Source organism: Trachypithecus francoisi, unplaced genomic scaffold (genome assembly GCF_009764315.1).
Source record: "Trachypithecus francoisi isolate TF-2019V2 unplaced genomic scaffold, Tfra_2.0 Lachesis_group5, whole genome shotgun sequence".
Lineage (NCBI taxonomy): Eukaryota > Metazoa > Chordata > Mammalia > Primates > Cercopithecidae > Trachypithecus > Trachypithecus francoisi.
Genome location: NW_022681470.1, coordinates 54,868,412 through 54,891,511, shown reverse-complemented (window position 1 = coordinate 54,891,511; position 23,100 = coordinate 54,868,412). Strand labels below are relative to the sequence as shown.

The window sequence follows — 23,100 nt, the reverse complement described above, 5'->3', positions numbered from 1 at the left end:
ATTCTACTGAATTCCTTGTACTAAATAATTCATAGTATGAATTCTATCATAACGAAGTTGATAAGGCCTTATGGTATACAGGCTAGTACTTGGAAATACTTTCATTAGTATGAATTATTTATGGTAAGGTCATTTGTTTTTAAAAGTCTTTGGTCTGTAACAAGTACTCAATAACAGAAAAATCATACACCAAAAATGAAAAATGCATTTATATAAAAGAAAAATTTAATGGAATTTTCAAAATTAACACATGGTTTTACATTTAATGCTTACAGAAAGACTTATCAACTGCTCATATTTATTCATTTAACAAATATATTTTGCATACTTACTCTATTACAAACACTATTCTATACATTGATTATTCCTGAACTTTCAAAATCCTCTCTTCTTTAGATACTACAGTTTACAATAAACTATAAAGTAGTTTTAAAAGCTTTTCTGTCAGGCATGGTACAGTGACTCATGCCTGTAGTCCCAGAACTTTGGGAGGCCACAGTGGGAGGCTCACTTGAGTCTCAGAGTTTGAGACCAGCCTAAACAACACAATGAGACCCCCATCTCTACAAAAACTTAAAACAGTAGCCCAGTGCAGTGGTTCGTACCTGTGGTCCTAACTACTAGGGAGGTAAGGTGGGAGAATCACTTGAGCCCAGGAGGTTGAGGCTGCAGTGATATGATCCTGCCACAATACTCCAGCCTGGGTGACAGAGCAAGACCCTGTCTAAAAAAAAAAAAAAGAACACTTTCCTATCCATTACTCCTCTTGATGCTGCTAAAAACTGGGCAAGGAAACTGAGGCCTTGATCTCAGTGGTATAGCAATGACTAACTCTAGCTCAAGTCTTCTGATGTCCTCTGCAATGAACTTTTTCACTAACCCCCACTTAAGCCCTGACTGCATTCTTAGGACCTGAGTTAGTCATAACAAGAGTCTATTTAATGTATAATTAGGTTAGTAGGACACAATCAATGTTTAGCAACAGAAATTTAGTCTGTTACTTTACTTCTTGGAAAACTCATTGCCTTCCTCCCCCTCCTATGTACACAAAAAACAAAGAGGCATAATACTTGTACCTTTGAGTTTGCTTCCTTTTTTTTTTTAATCAAGCATAAACATCAATGCAAATTAAGATTTCAAAAAGGTAAAATTAAGAAAGGAAGGAAAAAAGCAAGTATGTAAAAGCCACTGCCTCGTAGTTACATAAAACTATACTTGTACTTAGTAACAAGATGCTTCAATGTACTTACAAGATTCAAAGTTATATTTTATGTTTTAAAATTTACCTCTGGGAACCTAAATTTAATTGGTTATATACTTTTATGTCTCAGAACTGAACTATGTTTTGAATGGATGGTGCAAAGTTAACCCAGGCAGCTGCTAAGCAAACTTTCTCACCAAACTCTGCCAAATTATTTCAATTCTGACCTGCACTATCTTGTAATTTCTCTCTTGCTCTTTTGAGCACAGACTATAAAATCATGCCAAACTCTGTATGAATGTCTTTTAACATACATAAACATATACCAGAAACAAATGTACTTTCTCTGGCACACTTACATGTAAAACTATGATTTTATGGAAATACTATCCAAAGAATAAGAAAAATTAAAAGTAGGAATAACATAATGTTATGCTGATGAAGCTATCTAGGATGTTCTATTAAAAAAACTTTAAATATAAAGGACTCTGACCAAATAAATGAAAATCTAATTAATACTGACTATAGGCTTTCAAAATGAAATTATATAATTGACAGCCAGTTAAATTTTGTTTTCAGAAACCTTCTGAATCTGTGAAACTCCATATTCCAACTAAAGAAAGGTAAAATGTCATAAAGATGGTCTATACTAAGAGGCTTTAAAAACAGATTTATTAACAATGGAAATGAGATTATTTTATGTTGACAAGAAAAATACCTCACATATTATATTTAAATCAGGCAGCAAGTAACAAGTTAAATTTTAGTTTCCTCCTGTATTCACTGGGTATTTATTTACCTTTCAAAAAAGCTGTCCTTTCTTTTGTTTGTTTGTTTTAAAGACAGAGTCTCACTCTGACACCCAGGCTAGAGTACAGTGGCACAATCATAGCTCACTATAACCTCAAACTCCTTTGCTCAAGCAATCCTCCCAGCTCAGCCTCCCAAGAAGCTGGGACTACAGGCACATACCATGACGCCTGGCTACTTTTTTAATTTCTTGCAGAGACAGGGTCTCCCTATGTTGCTCATGCTGGTCTTGAACTCCCAGTCTCAAGCGATCCTCCCATTTCAGCCTCCCAAAGTGGTAGAATTACAGACATGAGCCACCACATCCGAAAAACTGCACTTTTAAGTGGGAAAGAATGAACAAGGCTCCCAACACACCTTCTCCAGACAGACTCCTCTGCTGCTACACATCAGTCTCTCTATTGATGACACCAGAGCTCTTATTCCAGGCCAGACCTCTCTGCTGAGAATGAGATACATAACCGATTGCCTATTAGACAGTGTCACCTACATATCCCACGATATTTCAAACTCAGCATCACAGATGCATCTTCTCACCACCACACAAAGAAGACTGTTACCTGTTACTAACTTAGTTATGATCAACATAGATTTAATCAAGAATTGAGGGAGTTATTCTAAACTCTGCTTAAATAGGACTCTAAACTCTAAGCTGATGTGGTTAATATTTCTTCTCCTTTGCTCTTCAGCACTAGACTCTGTGATGACAACTTTATATATAACTAAGGCAAAACCTGTATTTCCTTATATTTAGAATATTTCAACTCTCACTTCTCTAGCCAGCAACTAGGAATCTGTATAATTTTGATATTCCTGGGATTTGTAGGCACTACATACACGGGAAGACCAATCTGTCTTCGCACCAAGATGGTATGTAAAGGTCAGCTGCAAACATATTCTGTATAAAGCTATGAGATTTCTTAAACTATATTGGGACAAAGTTTGTTATTCCTAAGTCTTATGATCATGCTCCTACTGCTTATGAAAGACTACAGAGTCAAAATCAAAAAAGAATTAGAAAATATTCCAATGGAAGGAGAGAGCAGAGCTCTTTATCTCTGGTAAAAAGACATCCTTGTCCTCAACGAGGCAGGAAACACCCTGACAAAAATTAAATGTCCAAAGAATCTGCAAGAAAGTTAAGTTTCTAGTTTCTTTATTTCATTTCAATTCAATAAAAAGTCACAGCTACTCAAAGGTCAGGGAGAAGGGGAGGGAGAAGAGAGTGCTGGTATCATCTATTCAGAGCACCAATCCACACCCCAGCCAAAACACTGCAGGCTAACCTAGACTCCTGTCTCTTTATCTTCTCCAGCTCATTCATTAACTTGTGTTTTTTGTTTGTTTTGTTTGTTTTTTGTTTTGTTTTGTTTCATTCTTCAGCATTACTGATATGTCTACTACAGAGCTGCTGGGAATACAAAAAGAACTAAGGCAATTCCGATCGCTCAAGTTATTCCCAGAGGAGACATATAGAAACAGACTTTTACAATATAAGGACACAAGTATGATGACACCATCACTGGGTACTGCTACTACAAGAGTTCACAGGAAGGATGTCAGAGTTATTTAAGCAAGCTGTCAGGGTCAGGCAGGCCTTGTAAAGAAGACACTCAAGGTAAGTCCTAATACATGTGGGAGCTAACCAGGCAAAGGAGAAGAGGGAGGACATTCCAGACTCAGTCATGGAATAACTAGGGAACTACACCCAATGCCCTAAGACAGGAGCATGGAATGCAGCAGAGGAAAGTGCCAAGGCCCAAATCATAAAGGTTTTCGACTTTTTTTTCTTTTTTGAGACGGAGTCTTGCTCTGTCACCCAGGCTGGAGTGCAGTGGCACAATCACGGCTCACCGTAACCTCCACCTCCTGGGTTCAAGCGATTCTCCTGCCTCAGCCTCTTGAGTAGCTAGGATTACAGGAGTGTGCCACCATGCCCTGCTAATTTTTGTACTTTTAGTAGAGACAGGGTTTCACCATGTGAGTCAGGCTGGTCTCGAACTCCTGACCTCGTGATCCGCCCACCTCAGCCTCCCAAAGTGCTGGGATTACAGGCATGAGCCACTGCACCCATCTCATAAAATATTTTTAAGCGACTAAGTGGTTAGAAATTATTCTGAAGGCAGTAACTGAAGGACTTTAAGCAAGGAAAAAAAACTTAGAACTGGCTAGAGAAGCATTTCTTAAAAACATTAAAAAGCATAAATAAATTCAACTCAATTTTAAATTTAAAGGGGAAGAAAAGAAAGAAGACATTACAGAGGGTTCTATTTATAAAAAAGCCCTTTTCTCGGTAATTTTTAAGTACACTGTAGTCTCACTGAAGTATGAATTTTCAAGACTGAACTTAATTCCTTCATGTATCTCATAAACCAAACTTAATACATGTTTTGGCCAGGTACAGTGGAGTGGTTCATGCCTGTAATCTCAACACTTCAGGAGGCTAAGGTGGGGAGGATAGCTTGAGGCCAAGAGTTTGAGACCAGCCTGAGCAACACAGCAAGATTCCATCTTGAAAATAAAAAAACTTTTTTTTTTTTTAAGAAATCTACCTTTGAGGTCCCCTTTACAATAATCTTGATTCTATTTTGATGCGAGTTTCTGATGTGCCATAACTACCAACCAAATAAAGAGATCATAAAAGCACTAAAGCTTTTATTGCTATTACCATCAAATTTTGAAAACATAAAGGTACAAGTAACTTCACAATCACTTCAAAAGAGAAAAGAGGTTCAATCTCTTTAGCATGGTATTCAAACCATCAATTCACAATTAGTAATTATTCTTATGAAGGGAATAATCTCAAGTATTTGTCTAGTTATTTCCTTATTTAACTCAATGCAACATTTTCTCCACGAGGGAATTCTTGGAACATGGAATAAATTGGCAAATAGATAGTCATACCTTTAAGGAGTAAAAAAGTTTGGCTTTACAGAAAGCCAAACCACTTAACTTGAACTAGGAATGAATTGGGCTCTAAGGAAAGGAAATTTATGTACACTCAGTGAACAGCTTACTAAATCAGCTTCAAGTCAATTTAGTCTAACTGCTGGTCATGTTTTAATATCATGTCTTAACTCCAGGAACGTATCTCTCACTTTATTCCCTGTTGCTTGAGCCTCTTACTTAGACTTAATTGCCAAACTGGTCTCTGTCTGGTGTCCACACTCCTCCCCACTCACACCAAGTTCATGTCTGACACATTCGCTTTTCCTAGTCCTGATTCCTATCTCACCCCACTCTAACATCTTTCAGACCTTGGAATTCAGAATTCAGATATAAAACCAAGCATCTCAGACTAGATCCCTGAATATCCTGACAGTGACCATTTGCAGATTAGACCTTTACCTATTTCAAACAGTAAGACCTCCTTCATACCATTTCTCTGGGCCTTGCAGAGACATGTGCCTGGCATTCATCCTAGACCTTCCCTGAAACCAACAGCTCAATTGTTCTGGACATTCTCTTACTGCTAGGACCTGCCTAGACCGCCTGTCAAGTGTAGTCTCTGGGAAGCAGTCATCTGCCATTCTTTAAATGCCAAGTTCTGACAAGAATGGTCCTAGGCCCTACAGAAAACACAAATCTGTACAGGACATGATTCACACCTTCCAGAAGCTTATGCTCCAGCGAGGGAAGCTAAGTATAACTACAACAAGACTCAATATGTACTAAAGGCTTAAAGAAGCAGAAGAAAGAGGTTTATTTGTATTTTTTTGTATAGTACTTGAGCAGGGCCATAAAGGATAAAGATTATTTTAATGCTCTGAGATTGAACAGTGACGTATGGAAAATAGACCTTTAAAGCGGTGAGAAAAGCATAGAGTGGAGAAGTCAGAAAGGGTACAAAATTTTCTATAAAAAAAATAAAAATAAAAACCCAGCTGGGCACAGCGGCTCATACCTGTAATCCCAGCACTTTGGGGGGCCAAGGTGGGCAGATCACAAGGTCAGGAGATGGAGACCATCCTGGCTAACATGATGAAACCCCGTTTCTACTAAAAATATAAAAAATTAGCCGGGCATGGTGACAGGCGCCTGTGGTCCCAGCTACTCAGGAGGCTGAGGCAGGAGAATGGCGTGAACCCGGGAGGCGGAGCTTGCAGTGAGTCGAGATTGGTCATTGCACTCCAGCCTGGGTGACAGAGTAAGACTCCGTCTCAAAAAAAAAAAGAAAAAAATTCAGTAAGTTGTTAGATGTGACTAAAATGTAGGGGAATATACAGGAAACAAATCATCTAAAGCCAGGTCAGGATCAAATGGGGCTCCATTTAGTGGCAGAGGAGCCACTGAAGACATGTGAGTCAGGAAATATGGTACAGCATTAGGTCATTCCTTTATTCTCATATTCTGCAATTAATAAAAACTAAAATATTTTTAAAGCATAAACTTGGATATTTGTTTTGATAAGAAATACAATCTTCCAGACTCAAAAAGAAATCTAAATATCTGACAGTGGTGTTCCAAAGTGCTTTCTAACAGTGGAAAGTTGGCAAATAAACCTGGCACCTCCAAGCAAAATAAGAAGTATCTCATTTAGCTACCTATTTCTATTGATTGAAAATTGATCTTCCTTCCAGTAGATGAAGGAGTTACTGAGCAGCAGTTATGTCCATAATCCATTAATAACCAAACACTCAAAACAAAGTAGATTTTTTTAAAAACTAGCACATAAAGCTAAGCCGTATGTACTGACCACTTTACTTTTAAACTATAAATTATGCACATGAATCAACTATGCAACCTATATACTAATTTTATAATACAGAGAAATCTCAGAATAATCTTTTCAAATGAGTAAACATTACAGAAAGCTACTTCCCAATATTCCTTTCCCATACGTTTTGCATAGTCCTCTCCTTTGTTTTTAAAGGTTTATTTTCTTCCTCCTACTTTATTCCAGCCATTACCTCTCTCTTAAAATTGCCACTGCCATCTAGGTTTTCCTCTCTCACTTCTGCTGTGGTCCCTTTTTAAACTGTAATCATTTCACTCACTTTCAGCTATCTACCAACAACTCCCAAATTTCTCTTTCTTCGGTCTGTGAATTGATAACACCAAGTAGGAAAATGGGAAGAAAAATAAAGAAACAAAAAGACGAATTATAAAGGGAATGTAATCACAGAGTCACTCATCTTACAGCTGCCAGAAGGCTCCAAAGATCACATGGTCTATCCTCAAATTTCAGGCAAGTATGCCTCTCAAGTTCAGAGAAGGCTCACCTCGATTTGAAACTGACTTTACACCAAGTCTGTGCAGTCAACTGGATCATCTTTCAAACATTCTCAAAATGCATATGCAAATACCCCACAAAGTTCAAAAGTTAGAAAATGTGGAAATGCTGACATTCTGGGGATGACAACCCACAACACAAACACAAAAGGGGCTAGGCATGGTAGTACTGCCCTGCCAGGGACCACACACTAAGAGACCAAAGTCTCAGCATTTTCTAACCAGATACCATTAGTACATCATTACAGACCATGCTTCTTATATTATCTGAACCATTAACCACACTATTATTACTCTCCCCTAGACCAGGCACTCAATTCTTAAACTGAGTTCCACATATATTACATTTAGCTCACACTAAGTGTCAGAACATATGTTTGGCATTTGAAAAATAAAAAAAAATACACCTGGACTTGACCCACTCTTTGAAAACTTTCTATGTCAAGCTGCATCTTCTTATAACAAATAAAAGAGAACGGGAAAATAGTCATAAACAACAAGGGCTTGTGCTGTTTATAAACTCCAAATTTTTTTAAAAGGTGAAAACAAATCGCTGGTAGAAAACAGTTTTAAAATTGTCAAACAGGCTTTTGAATAAAGAGCATCACCACTTGGACGCAAAGGTTGTATCTACTGACAAGGAGGGAAGTTATAAGGGACTCAAGTGCCTGTCACTTGTTATCAAAGTCCCAGATGGAAATAAGACAGTCATGGAAAAAGGAACAGGTTACTCATCATCATGTTCTTGAACACTTTCCAGCATGGCCAGACATGCAAGACAGGAAAGTCTGGTGGAGTCGAGCTGTGAAACAAGATGAAGAGAACTACAGGTAGGTAATGGTAACTAGAGGCAAAAACCCTCAGTGGCAAGGCAAAGAGCTTTTGCCCCTGTGCAAAAAACACCTCAGGAGCAAGGGAAGTGGTAAACTTTCACACCCAGTTGAGAGAAATTTTGTAAAAATGCCAAAAATGGTGAGAACAGCACACAGCCTAAGCAGTCCAGTAACAAGGGACCGTTTGGTTGAGAAGGAACTAAAACTAACACTTAGATGTACTATTTTCTTTCACCTTGCTTGAAGTGGCATTTTCTCTCCTGTGATTATCATTATCATGCTACTGAGTGCATATCGTATAAGATGCCTCGGGTGCCTTTATCTCTCAGACACAACCCCCGCACAATCTTAAAATCTGCTGTTAAGACCAAAAACATCAGAAATTTGAAAAATATTTTCAAAGTAAAGAATCTGAATAGAAAAGCATAGATTCTACTCGTTGAATTTTAAGTGTAAGAGTGATAAGCAGCAGAGATGAGGTCATGAGGATGTCCTTATAAGTAGAGAAGAGACACAAGTGAAAACACATAGGAAGAACCTGCATGTCAGAGGCAGAGAATGGAGTGATATGTCCACAAGCCAAGGAAAGACAAGGACTGCTGCCAACACCAGAAGCTAAGAGAAAGGCATGAGCCACATTCTCCCTTAAGCCTTCAGAGAGAACACGGCACTGTCAACACCTTGACTTCTGACTTCTGGCCTGCAGAACTGTGACAGAATAAATCTGTCGTTTTATACCATCCAGTTTGTAATAATTTGATACAGCAGTTACAGGAAACTAATGAAGGCCTATCTCATTTTATTGTGCTTCACACATTGTGTTTTTTATAAACTGAAGGTTTGTGGCAACCCTATGTGAAGTTAGTCTGTTAGTGTCATTTTTCCAATAGCATGTGCTCACTTCATATCTCTGTGCCACATTTTGGATATTCTTGCAATAATTCAAACTATTTCACTATTATTATATCTTTTATGGTGGTCTGTGATCAGCAACCTTTGATGCTACTGTATTTGTTTTGGGGCTCCATGAATCATGTCCAAATAAAACAGTAAACTTAATGATACGTGGTGTTATGTTCTGACTGCTTCACTGCACCAGCTGTTCCCATCTCTCTCCCTCTCCTTGGGCCTCACTATTCCCTGAGACACAACAATAATGAAAATTAAGCCAATTAATAACCCTACAATGGCCTCCAAGTGTTCCAGTGAAAGAAAGAGTCACCCATCTCTCACTTTAAATCAAAAGCTGGAAATGATTAAGCTTAGTGAGAAAGGCATGTCAAAGGTCAAGACAGGTCAGAAGCTAGTAGGTCAGAAGCTAGGCCTCTGGAGTCAAATAGCCAAATTGTGAATGCAAAAGAGAAGTTCTCGAAGGAAATTCAAAGTGCTAGTCCAAAATGGTACGTTATCAGTGGTTGTTGAAGCTCGGAGCTGGTCTATGACACTATTTTGTTTATTTTGAATGTGTTTAAAACCTTCTATAACAAGTAAAACATCTGTATAAAAAGACAAAGAAAAAAGTGATACTCAGTGAATACATGAATGATAAGAAAGTGAAACAGCCTTACTGCTGAGACAGAGAAAGTTTTAATGGTTTGGATAGAAGATCAAACCAGTCACATTTCCTTAAATCAAAGCCTAATCCAGGGCAAGGCACTAACTCCCTTCAGCTCTGTGAAGGCTGAAAGTGGTGAGAAAGCTGCAGAAGAAAAAATGGAGTTAACAGAAGTTGGTCCATGAAGTCCAAGGAAATATGCCATCTCTATCATATAAAAATGCAAGCTGAAGCAGCAATTGCTGAAGTAGAAGCTACAGCAAGTTATCCAGAAGATCTAGCTAAGATCATTGATAAAGGTGGCTACAATAAACAACAGATTTCCAATATGGATAAAACAGCCTTCGATTTGAAAAAGATGCCATCTAGGACTTTTATAGCTACAGAGAGGTCAATGCCTGGCTTCAAAGCTTCAAGAACAGGCTCTCATTAAGGGCTGACGCAGCTGGTGAACCCAATGCTCATTTACCATCCCCTGAAAATCCTAGGGCCCTTAACAATTATGCTAAATCTACTCTGCCTGTGTGCTGTAAGTGGAAAAACAAAACCTAGGCAACATCACATCGGTTTACAGCATGATTTTTTGAGCATTTTAAGCCCACTGTTGAGACCAACTGCTCAGAAAAAGATTTCTTTCAAAATATGACTCCTAATTGACAATGTACCTAGTCACCAAGAGCTCTGATGGAAATATACAAGATGATTAATGTTGTTTTCATGCCTACTGACACAACATCCATTCTACAGCCCATGGATCAAGGAATAATCCACTTTCAAGTCTTCTTATCCAAGAGTAAGAAATACATTTCTTAAATCTATAGCTGTCATAAACAGTGATCAATATGATAGATCTGGGCAAAGCAAACTGAAAACCTTCTGAAAAGGATTCACCATTCTAGATGCCATTAGAAACAACTGTCATTCATGGAAGTCAAAATATCAATGTCAATAGGAGTTTGGAAGAAGTTGATTCCAACTCTCATGGATGACTTTGAGGGATTCAAGATTTCAGTGAAGGAAGTCACTACAAATATGGTGGAAACAGCAAGAGAACTAGAATTAAAAGTGAGCCTGAAGATGTAACTGAATTGCTACAATCCCATGATAAAAGTTTAATGGATGAGGAGTTGCTTTTTATAAATGAGCAAAGAAAGTGATGTCTTAAGACAGAACCTACTCCTGATGAAAATGCTGTGAACATGGCTAAAACGACAACATAGGATTTAGAATATTCCATAAACTTATAAGCAGCAGCAGGGTTTGAGAGGATTGACTCCAATTGTAAAAGATGTTCTACTCTGGGTAAAATGCTATCAAACAGCATCATATGCTACAGAGAAATCTTTCATGAAAGAAAGAGTCAATTGATGTGGCAAGCTTTATGGCTGTCTAATTTTAAGAAAATGCGACAGCCACCAGCCTTCAGTGATCATCACCTTGATCATTTAGCAGCCATCAACACCGAGGCAAGACCCTCCACCAGCGAAAATACTATAAACTGCTGAAGGTTCAGATGATCATTAGCATTTTTTGCCAATAAAATATTTTTAAATTATGTATATTTTTAGACATAATGCTATTGCATACTTTATAGATTACAGAATAGTGTAACTCTAACTTTTATATGCACTTGGAAACCAAAAAATTCATCTGACTCACTTTATTGCAAGATTCACTTTATTGCAGTGGTCTAGAATAGAACCTGCAACATCTCTGAAAAATGCCTGTATAGAGTCAGGGCCCAGAGCATCATTTCCAGGACCATAATAGAGCAGGGTATGGTTCTAGGGTCCCCCAAATAGCAGCATTTTTCTTACTGTAACTGTATCTTGATCAGAGCAGCGGCTGTATGGCCCTAAACTGGTGGCCTTCTGATCACAGAAGAGACAGCACCTCCCTTGGGGGCCTGGTACTGGGCTATTCTGCTGGAAGCTCAAACTCCCTCACAACCATTAAACACTATTAAATGTTCAGTAACAAATTCCTTTCCACTTAAAAAAAAAAAAATTAGAGGAGTAAACGGGAGAACTATGTAGCTAAAGACAATCTTTATTGACAGCTGATTTGTTGTTGTTGTTGTTGTTGTTTTATTTTTAAGTAGAGATGGGGTTTTGTCATGTTTCCCAGGCTGTTCTCAAACTCCTGGGCTCGAGCAATCCGCTCAACCTCGGTCTCCAAAGCACTGGGATTACAGGTGTCAGCCACAGCGCCCAGCCAACAGCTGACATTGTAAATACTCAAAGTCATAAAATAAGAAAGTGAAGGTGAAAACAGTATGCCATTCAACATTAAAAAATATTTCTTAACAGTAAATACCTTATTAAAACTTCATTTTAAATGCATTTTGAAAATAGAAAAAAATGGCAGTTTTCACCTACCACCAGACTATTCTAAACATATTCTAACAACAAAGATGGTGATGAAAACAAAGGAAGTCAATTTGTAGGCCATGAAAAATAAGAAATAATTTGTTCCATAAACCAATCCTCCCCCGGGCAAAATCTTCTTATATAAGACCTTTTAATTTACATGTATTTATTGACTAACAAACCACGCCTAGAAATAAACTGTTTGGAATAAAGATATACTATTTGCCTAAAACAAATGACCTATTCTAGGTGGCTTTCTATTTATTTTATTTTATTTTTTTAAAGACGGGGACTCACTCTGTCACCAGGCTGGAGTGCGGTGGCATTATAAAGTTCACTGCAGCCTCAAAATCCTAGGTTCAAGCCATCCTCCAGGCCCGAGCAATCCTCCTGCCTCAGCCTCCCAAGTAGCTGGGATTACACGTGCGTGCCACCAAGCCCAGCTAATTTTTTTAAATTTTTTGTAGTGACAGGGTCTCACTATGTTGATCTGGCTGCTCTTGAACTCCAGGTCTCAAGCAATCTTCCCACCTTGGCCTTCCAAAGTGCTGAGATTACAGGTTTGAGCCACTGTGCCTGGTATCATATTATTTTACTATATGGTCCAGCAGTTAGATGTAAAGGCAATACAAGATTAGGAATTCATTACATTTTAGAAGTATAACAATTTTTCATAAACACAGCTATTCAGTTTTTCCAACCATAATATAATAAAGGACATATGGCTTTGTTATGATTATAACCATAATAAAATGTATAGTAATTTGCCTAGGTAAATATAAGGATATAGGGAAATATTTCAACAATTAAAAAAAAGAAACAATTTTAAGCATGCTAGGAAGAACATTGTTAATTTTGCAATTTTTTTGAATCTGTATTTAAAGATCTTTTTGCAACTCACATTATTTGTAGTCCATAATATAACCCCCTGCCAAGCCTCTTGTGCCTTTTTCTGCCTGAGAACCTATGGATTGCTGGCTCTCCCCACCCTCCAAAGAAAGTCATAAAAACTAACTCAAATGTGGGAACCAATGAATTTTGAATATGGAAATCACAGGGCAAAGGAAAAGGAGAATTCAAGCAGAGGAAGTGGGAAGCAGCCCATTAAGACAAAACTGGGCCAAGGCAGAGTGGGTGACAGGACCTGTCATCAGAACAAACTGACAACAGGAGATGTGTTTCCCACCCCTGAAGGTCCTAAGAACAGGGAAGTAAGTGAAATGAAACTAACACTGGGCCTGCTACCACACATTTACAAAGATATTTTCATTTACTCCTCAAAGTAACTTTATGAGTTGGGACTACAGTCTGAATAAAATAAGCAACTCAACCAAGGTCATAAAGTAGGCAACGACAACCCTGGAGTTTTGTGCCTAGTCTTTTCCACATAATGGCAAACACAGATAATGATAATACATGTGCAGCACAGTCAGATAAAGAGAAGAGACTGCTTGTAGCTGGTGGCAACCAGCCAGGAATTCTGATTGTCCCAGGTCCTACCTGGACTTCCCCGAGGACTAAGGGGTCAAAAGTCCAGCACACACAAAACCCACTCCTGGTTAGAGCTGAGAAAGTGTACTGTGTAATTTTTACAAAGCTGTTGCATCTTCCATTCTGCTCTATGCTGCTCAGTAGCTACACCCAGGTAAGTCTACAGCTAATTCTTTTCATAGCAAAGGTCAGACGTACTTCTACCCCAGGCCAAACATACCTTGACTGTAGGCCCTCTGCTAACGCACAGGCTCTTTCCAGTATTTTTTTTACTGGGGGAGGGGGTGGAGTGGGGGGGGAGTCTTTTATGAAAGACTAAGTTAATGTTTCCTAAAAAGAAAAAAATTTGCCCACCCTCTTGCTCATGTCAAAAATTTCCTCTAAAGTAGACAAAGGTAGTCATACCAGTATGCTTAAAATAAAAATGAGACAAGCAGATGAGTAAGTTTTGGTATGTTTCTTTGTCTAGTAGTTTTCATTTATTAAAGATAAATGACTTACATTAGATTCTACGTCGCTTTAGTAAGAAGCAGGGAGCCACAGAGAGGCACTAATCCAATGTCACAGGATAGGAGTGGGATCCCCCAGAAGCAAAGAATGGTGAAGAAACCTGAAAAGGTGGATAAACCTAAAAGAGGTTCATATGTTGACAAACTCTGAAATGAAACACAAAATTTGGAAATGGATAGCTGGGCATTATTCCGAGGGAACTGTGGAAGATCAACAAATTGTCACAAGAGTGTAAGGACAAAAACAAAATATAAAACGCGGTTGTGGAAAATTCCGTATCAACCCAAACGTCAATGGCATAGCACCATATTTAGACCTCTGGTATTATCTTCTAGAGCAGGGGAAAGCTACCAGCCTATTTGTATAAATAAAGTTTTATTTGAACACACCTATGCCCACTTGGTCAGGTACTGTATTTGGCTACAATAGCAGCAGATGCAATCACAGGACTCACAAAGCCAGAAATATTTACTATGTGACCCTTCAGAGAAAAAAACTTGTGAACCACTATTCTACAAAAAAGTAGACTGGACTGAAAAAGTAGCCCTTACCTACTACCAACAGAAGACTAGTAACAAGCTTTACAAAAAGGCCTATTTCCATTATGTAACCTAAAACACATATTTCTAAATTATTTTTATAGACCGCTAAAATCAGTTTTGTTCATGTATATATTGTTCTGCTTAACACTTTGATAGCTATTACAACAAAACCACTCATTGTATAACCTCATTACCTAAATAGTATAGCAGGGCAGTTATTTTCAAAAAGGTTAAAAAAGAAGTTACCCTGCTCAAAAATATTAATTAAGGAATGCTTCATGATCATCTGTCCTTCTCATTCCCACTGCCCACTGAAAAGCATGAAACATATTCTCTAAGTGTTTTCTTCAGAATAAAAAAAAAATTGTGAAAATATATAACACCTAGGAATAATCAAACTATTAATTACCAAAGGAGAACTCAGCAGTTTAGAAGTTTTATAACTCTGAGATTGAATTGTATCAATTTAAAAATTCTGAACTGCCATTATATTCTGCAAATGTATATATTTGATTACAATTATGTAACCGAACGCTATTCATCATATTGCCTATAAAAATGGGTGGGGGGGGAGAATTAAATTGAAAAAGTCTCAAAAGAGTAAAGAAATGCGTCTTAAAACATCTTGCTATATATTTATATAAATGCTGAAGTGCTGACAAAACAATTCAGAGCAAACAGTAATCATACATGTCATTTCTAAGACACCCTTAAGTCGTACATTAAGTTTGATATGTTTTGGCCGGGCGCGGTGGCTCAAGCCTGTAATCCCAGCACTTTGGGAGGCCGAGACGGGCGGATCACGAGGTCAGGAGATCGAGACCATCCTGGCTAACAAGGTGAAACCCCGTCTCCACTAAAAATACAAAAAACTAGCCGGGCGAGGTGGCGGCGCCTGTAGTCCCAGCTACTCGGGAGGCTGAGGCAGGAGAATGGCGTGAACCCGGGAGGCGCAGCTTGCAGTGAGCTGAGATCTGGCCACTGCACTCCAGCCTGGGTGACAGAGTGAGACTCCGTCTCAAAAAAAAAAAAAAAAAAGTTTTATATATTTTATAAACGATGCACTGAAATACCTACCCTCGTAATTTTCCAACAAATATTCGAAGGGGTAAACATTTTAATGTGAATGAAACTGGGAATGAGGACAGAGTGTTGTTTTGTGCAGCTGCAGCTGCAGCTACACTGTGCATTTTTTAAATACTACACTGTGTATTTTTAAAATACCAAAGCCTATTTAAAAAAAACAAAAACAAAAACAAGGGAAACAAAACCTGAAAGACATTTTGGAATTACCTACTTAACTTTTTTTCCCCCCAAAAGTGCATAATCACTAACACTGGCCCTGCTCTCAGGCCCAGTTCTCAGGTACCCTGAATGGTGGCGATGTTTGTAATACTACAGAGATACATTCTTACAACATCAGATAGTTCCTAGGAAAATAGTGTTTGGTTCTGGAAACACTGTAAAAGTCTCTAATGTCATCTCAGACCACATATTTAAGTGAAAAAAAGAAGTTTATATTTCAGTAAATTCGCAATACTTGAGGGGAAAAAAAAAAGAATACTTAAATGTTTACAATAAGAGGCCAAAACTATCAACTGCAAGCACCAGGAAAGATTTGGGGGGATAGGGTCGTTATGAGATTAAGTACTTACTTACACAAACTGTAACTGCACTGGACTTCTGGTCATTACAATGCAATGCTGATTTTTAATGTATTAATCAGGTATGTTAGCTATAGAGTCATCAAATCTCCCCTCCTCCACTAGTCCACAGCCATCATACCATACGTGCTTTCCTCAATCTTGGGGTAAGTGCTGTTTTACTGGGATGGAAACGAACTCGAATTTGTCCAGATAGGAAAATATGAAAGAGGGAAAGGAATGGTGGGTGCTACATGTATTATCTAAATAAATAAATAGTAGTTTAGACTATAAAATGAGTCTGTACGCTTGGAAATAAAGTTAGTCTTGTAAAATTGGTAAGATGTTTAACCTTGGAAAGATTCCCAAGAAGCTGTGAAAACGCCTAACGATTTAGATTCTGACATTTAGTGGTTTTCATTTTCAGATAATTGCAGAGTAAAACCCCCTCAGTCACACGGACTATATTTGGTCTGAACAACTTCGCTTATCTACTATAAACTTTCAGTAGAACTAGTTAAGTTCTAGGTGCAGCCGAATCACGAAACGGGACACCTAGGATGGCTCAGGGAAAACTGAAGCCCCTTCCCCCTTTATTTATTTATTTATTTCTCCAGACTGGCCCTCAGCCTGACTTAGCTCCCGCACACATCCCTGTAGAAAGAACTAACGCGGCCTTCTCCGAGCCCCAGGCTGGAGTAGGAAGTATCCGCCCTCCAGTACGCGAGGTCCTCGCTGCGCATTGGCTGCGAAGGCCGTCAATGCTCTGGAGGGCGGAGCCTCCCGCCACCCAGCGGAATCTCAGGCCCGTACCTCCGAGAGGGTCCCCGAGCTCCCGGGCTCCCGGGCTCCTTCCTTCCCCTGAACACTACCCCCGCACACACACTGGCCCCGAGAAGGCAACTAGCCTCCTCAAAGGGTTCCTTTGCCTTTTTATTTCGCAGGCCTTCCTCTCGCCCCATACAGTTTCTGCCCCTTTGACTCCTCCGAGAGGCAAAGGTTTTTCAAAGCTCCAACACCTCTCCCCTACCCCAGCCAGCTCTCGGTGCGAGACCAAATAGAGGATGCCGCTGTTTTAGGAGTGAAGCAAGCTGTGGACTGGATCTCGCCGAAAAAGAGAAGATTCCTTGCTCTGGAAATAAAATAACTGCTGAGATTGTAAGTTAACTGTTTCATGAGCTCTTGGCCATCACCAAGTGTTACAAACCAAGAATACTCAGCGGCCATTCAACAAGAGTTGCCACAAAGCATTAGAGGGTTAACTGTATCTCTTGTTTTACTGTTCACCGTTTTCAGGGTTTGACCGGTTGTCCCAAACATTCTGTAGTTTTTGAGTGCAAGTACTATGCCATTCTTCGACCACACCACCAGCAGCTTAAGGTCCTGAACAGAACATATTTATAACACACATACTCTGTACTTTAATTCTCTAATGCAACCTGACAAGACATACTGCTGTTGCCTGGAGGGAGTGTGCACACCCTTGAAACTGTAAATTCCTTGGAGGAGGAATTAGAAACAGTGGTTCCAATTATGATGGGTACATTAGGCTCTACAAACTATGGAAATTTGATGTTTTCAATTGCATCCTTGAGCTCGTTAACCTAAAAGGAGAATCACCATTTTATTTCTGTGTATTTCTAATTTTCAGTTCAGTCACCAGAATTGCGCAAGGACAGCAGCATGTATCTCACTGTAAACTAAGTATATTTTTAGCATTTCTCCCCAATGAGGACTACAGCTAGGCGGGAACACGATTCATCGGCTAATACATCATCTCTCCGCCACCCCAGTACGCTCCCAGTGCAAGACTAGAGGATGCTGCGGTTTTAGGAGTGAAGGGCCTACGGGGTAAAAGAGGCAACAGAAGTTATTTAGCTCTCAAGGCAGCATCCTCTAGGTTGTGCTCGCTTCCTTACACTGTTCTGTGGTCATACGGTCTTGTCACTTTTCTCTGTTTTCCTTTGGCTCCCCTTCTCTGACTTTGGCCTCAGTTTTCAATTTCTTTTCCATTGCCACCATCACCAGCAATGTTCGCTATTGCGTCGCAATCCCTCTCTCCGACATTTTGTAATCCCGAGTCTCTCCCAAGTTCATTCTCCAACAGACCTCTCACGCTCCCTGTACTTCTGAGGCCACTTAGGATTCTCCCCTATCTGCCGGCTCCCACCACCCACTCTCCCAGCGCACTTCACTTTCCTAAGTCTTGCTGCTGCCGAATCCTGACAGGTGGACATCACCAATCCGCGAGAGATAAATAACCGACGTCGCCAATGAGCATCCGCCGGGAGGCGGGACTTCGCTTAAGTTCCTCAGGTCCTGAAACCAAAGACCTGTTGCCGCCGCCGCCGCCGCGGTGGCCGCTGAGTTTCTTAGTTACCGCGGCGCCCTTGGCGGCCTCGGGCCTCCAGAGCCGGTGCCAGGTATGAAGTTTCCTGCCGCCCCCTCCCACCGCTGCCAACGAACAAGACCGAAACCCCCATCCGTCTCGAGCGCGGCGCGCCCCGCCCCGCCCCACCTACCCCGAGCGAGGGGATCCCGGAGGCCGCCCCGCGCGGTCCCGACCTCCCTCTCCCGGCCCGACTCCGGCAGGCGGCCCCTCCCGGCAGGAGCTGGCCGGTCCGGGCGCCTGAACCCTGGGCAGCGACTCACCAGGAAGTTGGGAGTTTTCCGTTCTCCCGCCCGCGAGGGACCTTGGGCGGGCGGGTGGCTCGGCGCGGCGCCGTCGGAAAGCGCGCTGGACCGGGGGCTGAGGCTGCAAGGCCCGGAGCCGATCGGCCACCTCCCGCCGCGCCGCCCCGGCGGACGCTGCAGGCGCGGGGCACCCACCCTGCGCACTGCGAGGCGCGTCCGGAGTGCGAACCTAGCGGCGGCCCATCCTCCCGCGACTCCCGCTCCTCCTTCTGCGGCCGCCGCTGTCAGGAGTGTAAACATCCCGGCATCCCCGAGGAGGGGGCGGGGCGGGCGCCGGCCCCTCCCCGCGCCGTGGGTCCCGGCCGGCTCCCGATGGAGGCTTCCCGCCTGCTTCCCGGCGCTCCATGAAGTGGGTGAAGCTTCGGCGGTTTCCCTACTGGAGCCGGGGCCCCTCTCTTCCGGTTGTCAGGCCTAGCGTGGTGCGGGGCACCGCGTCTGGCCCCGAGCCCTCTTCCCCGGCTTCAGGCCAACTTCCCACCGAACCCAGGGTTGGCTGCTTTTTAAGAACTTGTGTTTTCTTCTTTTATATGTAAGTGCCCCTACTTGCAAGCGGTAACAGACTTACTGATGTTCCCTTTCTTCTGGACCACAGCGTTTGTGATCCCATTTTCTTTTACTAGGTGATTTAAACTACCTCTGTGTTTAATGTGGAGTGCAGGGAAATGAGAGAGAAAAAAAAAAAAGCTTTTTCCTGAGTCTGGCTAAGCAAACGTTGCATGAAAGTGTCCCAGCATAGAGGACAGCATTTTACAACATTCCAAAAGGTAAACCCCCTGGTGTGGTACGGAGGATCTTTGAAATAAATATGTACAAAATCACCCGGAACCCTAGTACAGGAAACTGCAAAAGGAATGCTTTGACACCAGCAACTTCACTACTTCAGTAACAGGGCATGAACTACTCGAGGAGACGGCTAGGAGGCAGTATGGAGTCTGTTATACCTAAATTCTCATCTCAACTCAGTGATTAATTTTGTAACTTGGCTGCAAGTTATTTAACCTCTCCAAGTCTCAGTAACCCTCTGTAAAAGAAGATTAGTTGTAATACCAACCTCTAGGACCATAGTTAGAATTAAGTGAGATAAAGCAAAGTGCTTCAGCACAAAGCTTGGCATATAAGACGTGCTCATTAAATGGTTGCTGCTGTTCATAGGCCTCTCACTAGTTTAACTTCCCTGCCAAAAAGATTAGAGCCAAGAATGAGTAGGTTATAGCTCAAACATTTAAAATGTTAAAGCCATGAAGTTAAAATCTGGAAAGTTTATTTTTAGAAAAACGGCCAGGCGCAGTGGCTCATGACTGTAATACTAGCATTTTGGGAGGCCACGTAGGGGTGGATCACCTGAGGTCAAGAATTCAAGACCAGCCTGGCCAACATGGAGAAACCCTGTCTCTACTAAAAATACAAAAACTAGCCGAGCGTGGTGGCAGGCGCCTATACTCCCAGCTACTGGGGAGGCTGAGGCAGAAGAATCACTTGAACCCGAGGCGGGGCGGAGGTTGCAGTGAGCAATGATCGCGTTACTTCACTCCAGCCTGGGTGAAAGAGGGAAAATCTGTCTCAAAAAAATAAATAAATAAATGAAAAGGTTCACGATCTCAAGAGGAGGCCTTGATTCATGTGGCTCAACAAGTATTCATAAACGGGCGAGGCAATGTTCTAAGGAATGAGGATACAACAGCTCACCCAAGATATCAAGTGCCTGCTCCAATAGAGCTTATATTGTAGTGGGAAAGGCCAAAAAAAAAAAGCCAATAAATACCTACTATGCCAGATGGTGAGTCATAGAAAAATAAAGCAGAGTAAGGACACATGGGGAAGGAGGATGCTATTTTAAATATGTTTATCTGGGAATTCCTCTCTGACATTTGAACAGAGAACTAAGGAAGTGAGAAAATGAGCCATTTGGCTACCCAGGGTTAGAATATTTTGCACAGAAGGATCAGCAAATGCAAAGACCCTAAGTGGAAGTGGGCTTGGCATGTTTAAGAAATAGGCAGGAGGTCATTGTAGGCTAGAATTCGGTGAGCGGTGGGAGAGCAGCTGACTAAATCAGAAGAGGGAGTAGGGTACAAGGAGGGTATAGTTGTAGAACCTTGTAACCTTTAAAATTTATTCTGAATGAAAAGGAGAGCCATTGGAGGAGTGACCAAATCTGATTTGGGTTGGGAGAGAAGAGCTGCACTGTGAAGAACAGATGGAGCATAAGAGCAACTAGATGTTAGAAGACTATTGTAATGATCCAGGTAAAATACATTGATGACAGACCAGAGTACAGGTGGTAAAAAATGGTGAGATTCCATCTCTAAGAGCAAACAAAATTTGCTGATGTATTGAATGTCAGGTAAGAAAGGAGGCAAGAAGGAAGTCAATGAAATTGGAACATGAACCAGATCATTTTATCAGGTCACACCAAATCAAATCTGTCAGTCAAATAGAAACAGTGTCACTTGCGTCATACACAGGCACATATTGCAGGGAAAAAATAACCAGATATTCTCAGGGTAAAGACATGTCAACCTCAGACCAGATTTATGTGTAAGGTTTTTGTTTTTGTTTTCGTTTTGTTTGTTTTTGAGATAACATCTCGCTCTGTCACCCAAACTGGAGTACAGTGACGTGATCTCAGCTCACTGCAACCTCCCCCTCCCAGGTTCAGGTGATTCTCCTGCCTCAGCCTCCCGAGTACCTGGGATTACAGGCATGTGCTGTCACATCTGGCTAATTTTTGTATTTTTAGTACAGACAGGGTTTCACCATGTTGACCAGGCTGGTCTCGAACTCCTGAACTCAAATGATCTGCCCGCCTTGGCCTCCCAAAGTGGCTTGAGCCACTGTGCCCAGCCAGTTTGGTGTTTTTTGTTTGTTTGTTTTTTAATAAACTACAGATTATCTATGACCAAATATTCCATTGGTAAAAGCAAAACACATACACCTTGAGAACACTGACTCATAGTCAAATGGATCAAAATGAGCTCATGAAGTCCTACTAGCTGAAAAGACTGTCTAGGAAGAATCCTTATCAGTGGTTATACGGTGCCCAAAGTATTGAAATGCTCTGATATGTCCTATTTCTTCACCTTAAAGTACTGCTAAGCTAGACCTAACTAGTCATACAGTGTTTCAAAGGTTGGGAAGGTTGTCAGATCTGAATCCACCACACTTTTTCTCTTTAGCTTTTTATCACCTTTGTGGTGGATAGGGAAAGTTGTTCCTGGCCACTGGCCGCCTGTCTGTGAGCAAATGCTAATGGAAAGCCAGAAAAACCTGGCCAAAGAGGATCTCTGATCCAGGGATCTTTAGAGCAGAATCTAGCTTTAACTGCTTTTCTATTCATCTCCCCACCAAGCTTGCTCCAAAAATGTTTGTCTGGCTTCATGAAACACATTAATTATACTCCTTTATATGAACTGCTTAGTGTTTATACCTAATTACCATGTAATACATACCATTAACTATCAGATTAACTTTGCTGTAAGTAGTTTTTTATTATTACACTTGAAACCTCTCAGTTTACACCAAGTTGTTATGTTTTATTATTCGTATATCTTACTGGCCCCACAAAATTAAAAATAAAAACTAGAGGTAATATCAATTATTGAAACTACTCTTTCTCCCTAGGCTAACCCAGATGGGATGTTATGTACTGGGATCAGTGTAAATGCAATTTCTCTGTAAGGAGAGAAGTTTGCTAGAAAAACATTTTCTTAAGGAAAAATGATGAAGTAATACTAAAAATAATTCTCCTTTGAAAGAGATCTTAGCCACTGGGGTAGACCAGAAAGGTCTAGCCTTCTTGACTCAAACATAGTGCTGGCAACAGGTGTATTTAAAAAGCTACTAGTGGTATTGGCAGCCACTGAATTTGGCAGCTAACTGGTGATGAGGCTTAGTCAAGCTGTTGAAATGTCTGAACTAAGCTGGGCCAAGAGGAGGAAGTCAGAGTGCAGACTGCAAACAACTCAAGGGAGATCACTTTTCTCTGGCCCTGGCTGTGGTCACTGTACAGTGTCAGAAAATAAATCTTTATCTTACTTTGAAAACACCCATGAAAAATAGTGGAAAGTTACTTTTTCACCTTTAATGGCCTCTTGCATTTCATTGTTAATGGATCATGCAGATGAACTTCCCATTAAAACCATAAAATCAACCTAAAATTTATTCTCACATCAAATCCCTAGAATTCACAATCACAGAAAGACAACTCTCCTATGTCCCAA

The 23,100-nt window shown here is 40.8% G+C and overlaps 1 protein-coding gene across 2 annotated transcripts in view; it reads right to left on the bottom strand.

Annotated features, from left to right (window-relative positions):
* Nucleotides 1–19,114, bottom strand: part of NEK7 (NIMA related kinase 7) — a 151,289-nt gene extending 132,175 nt beyond the window's left edge. Inside the window, exon 1 of one of the 2 annotated variants that reach the window (XM_033199539.1) lies at nucleotides 18,839–19,114. The gene's annotated coding sequence lies outside the window, so the exon portion shown is untranslated. The remainder of the gene's footprint in view (nucleotides 1–18,838) is intronic. The other variant, XM_033199540.1, reaches the window with a different exon arrangement.
* Nucleotides 19,115–23,100: the final 3,986 nt, after the last annotated feature.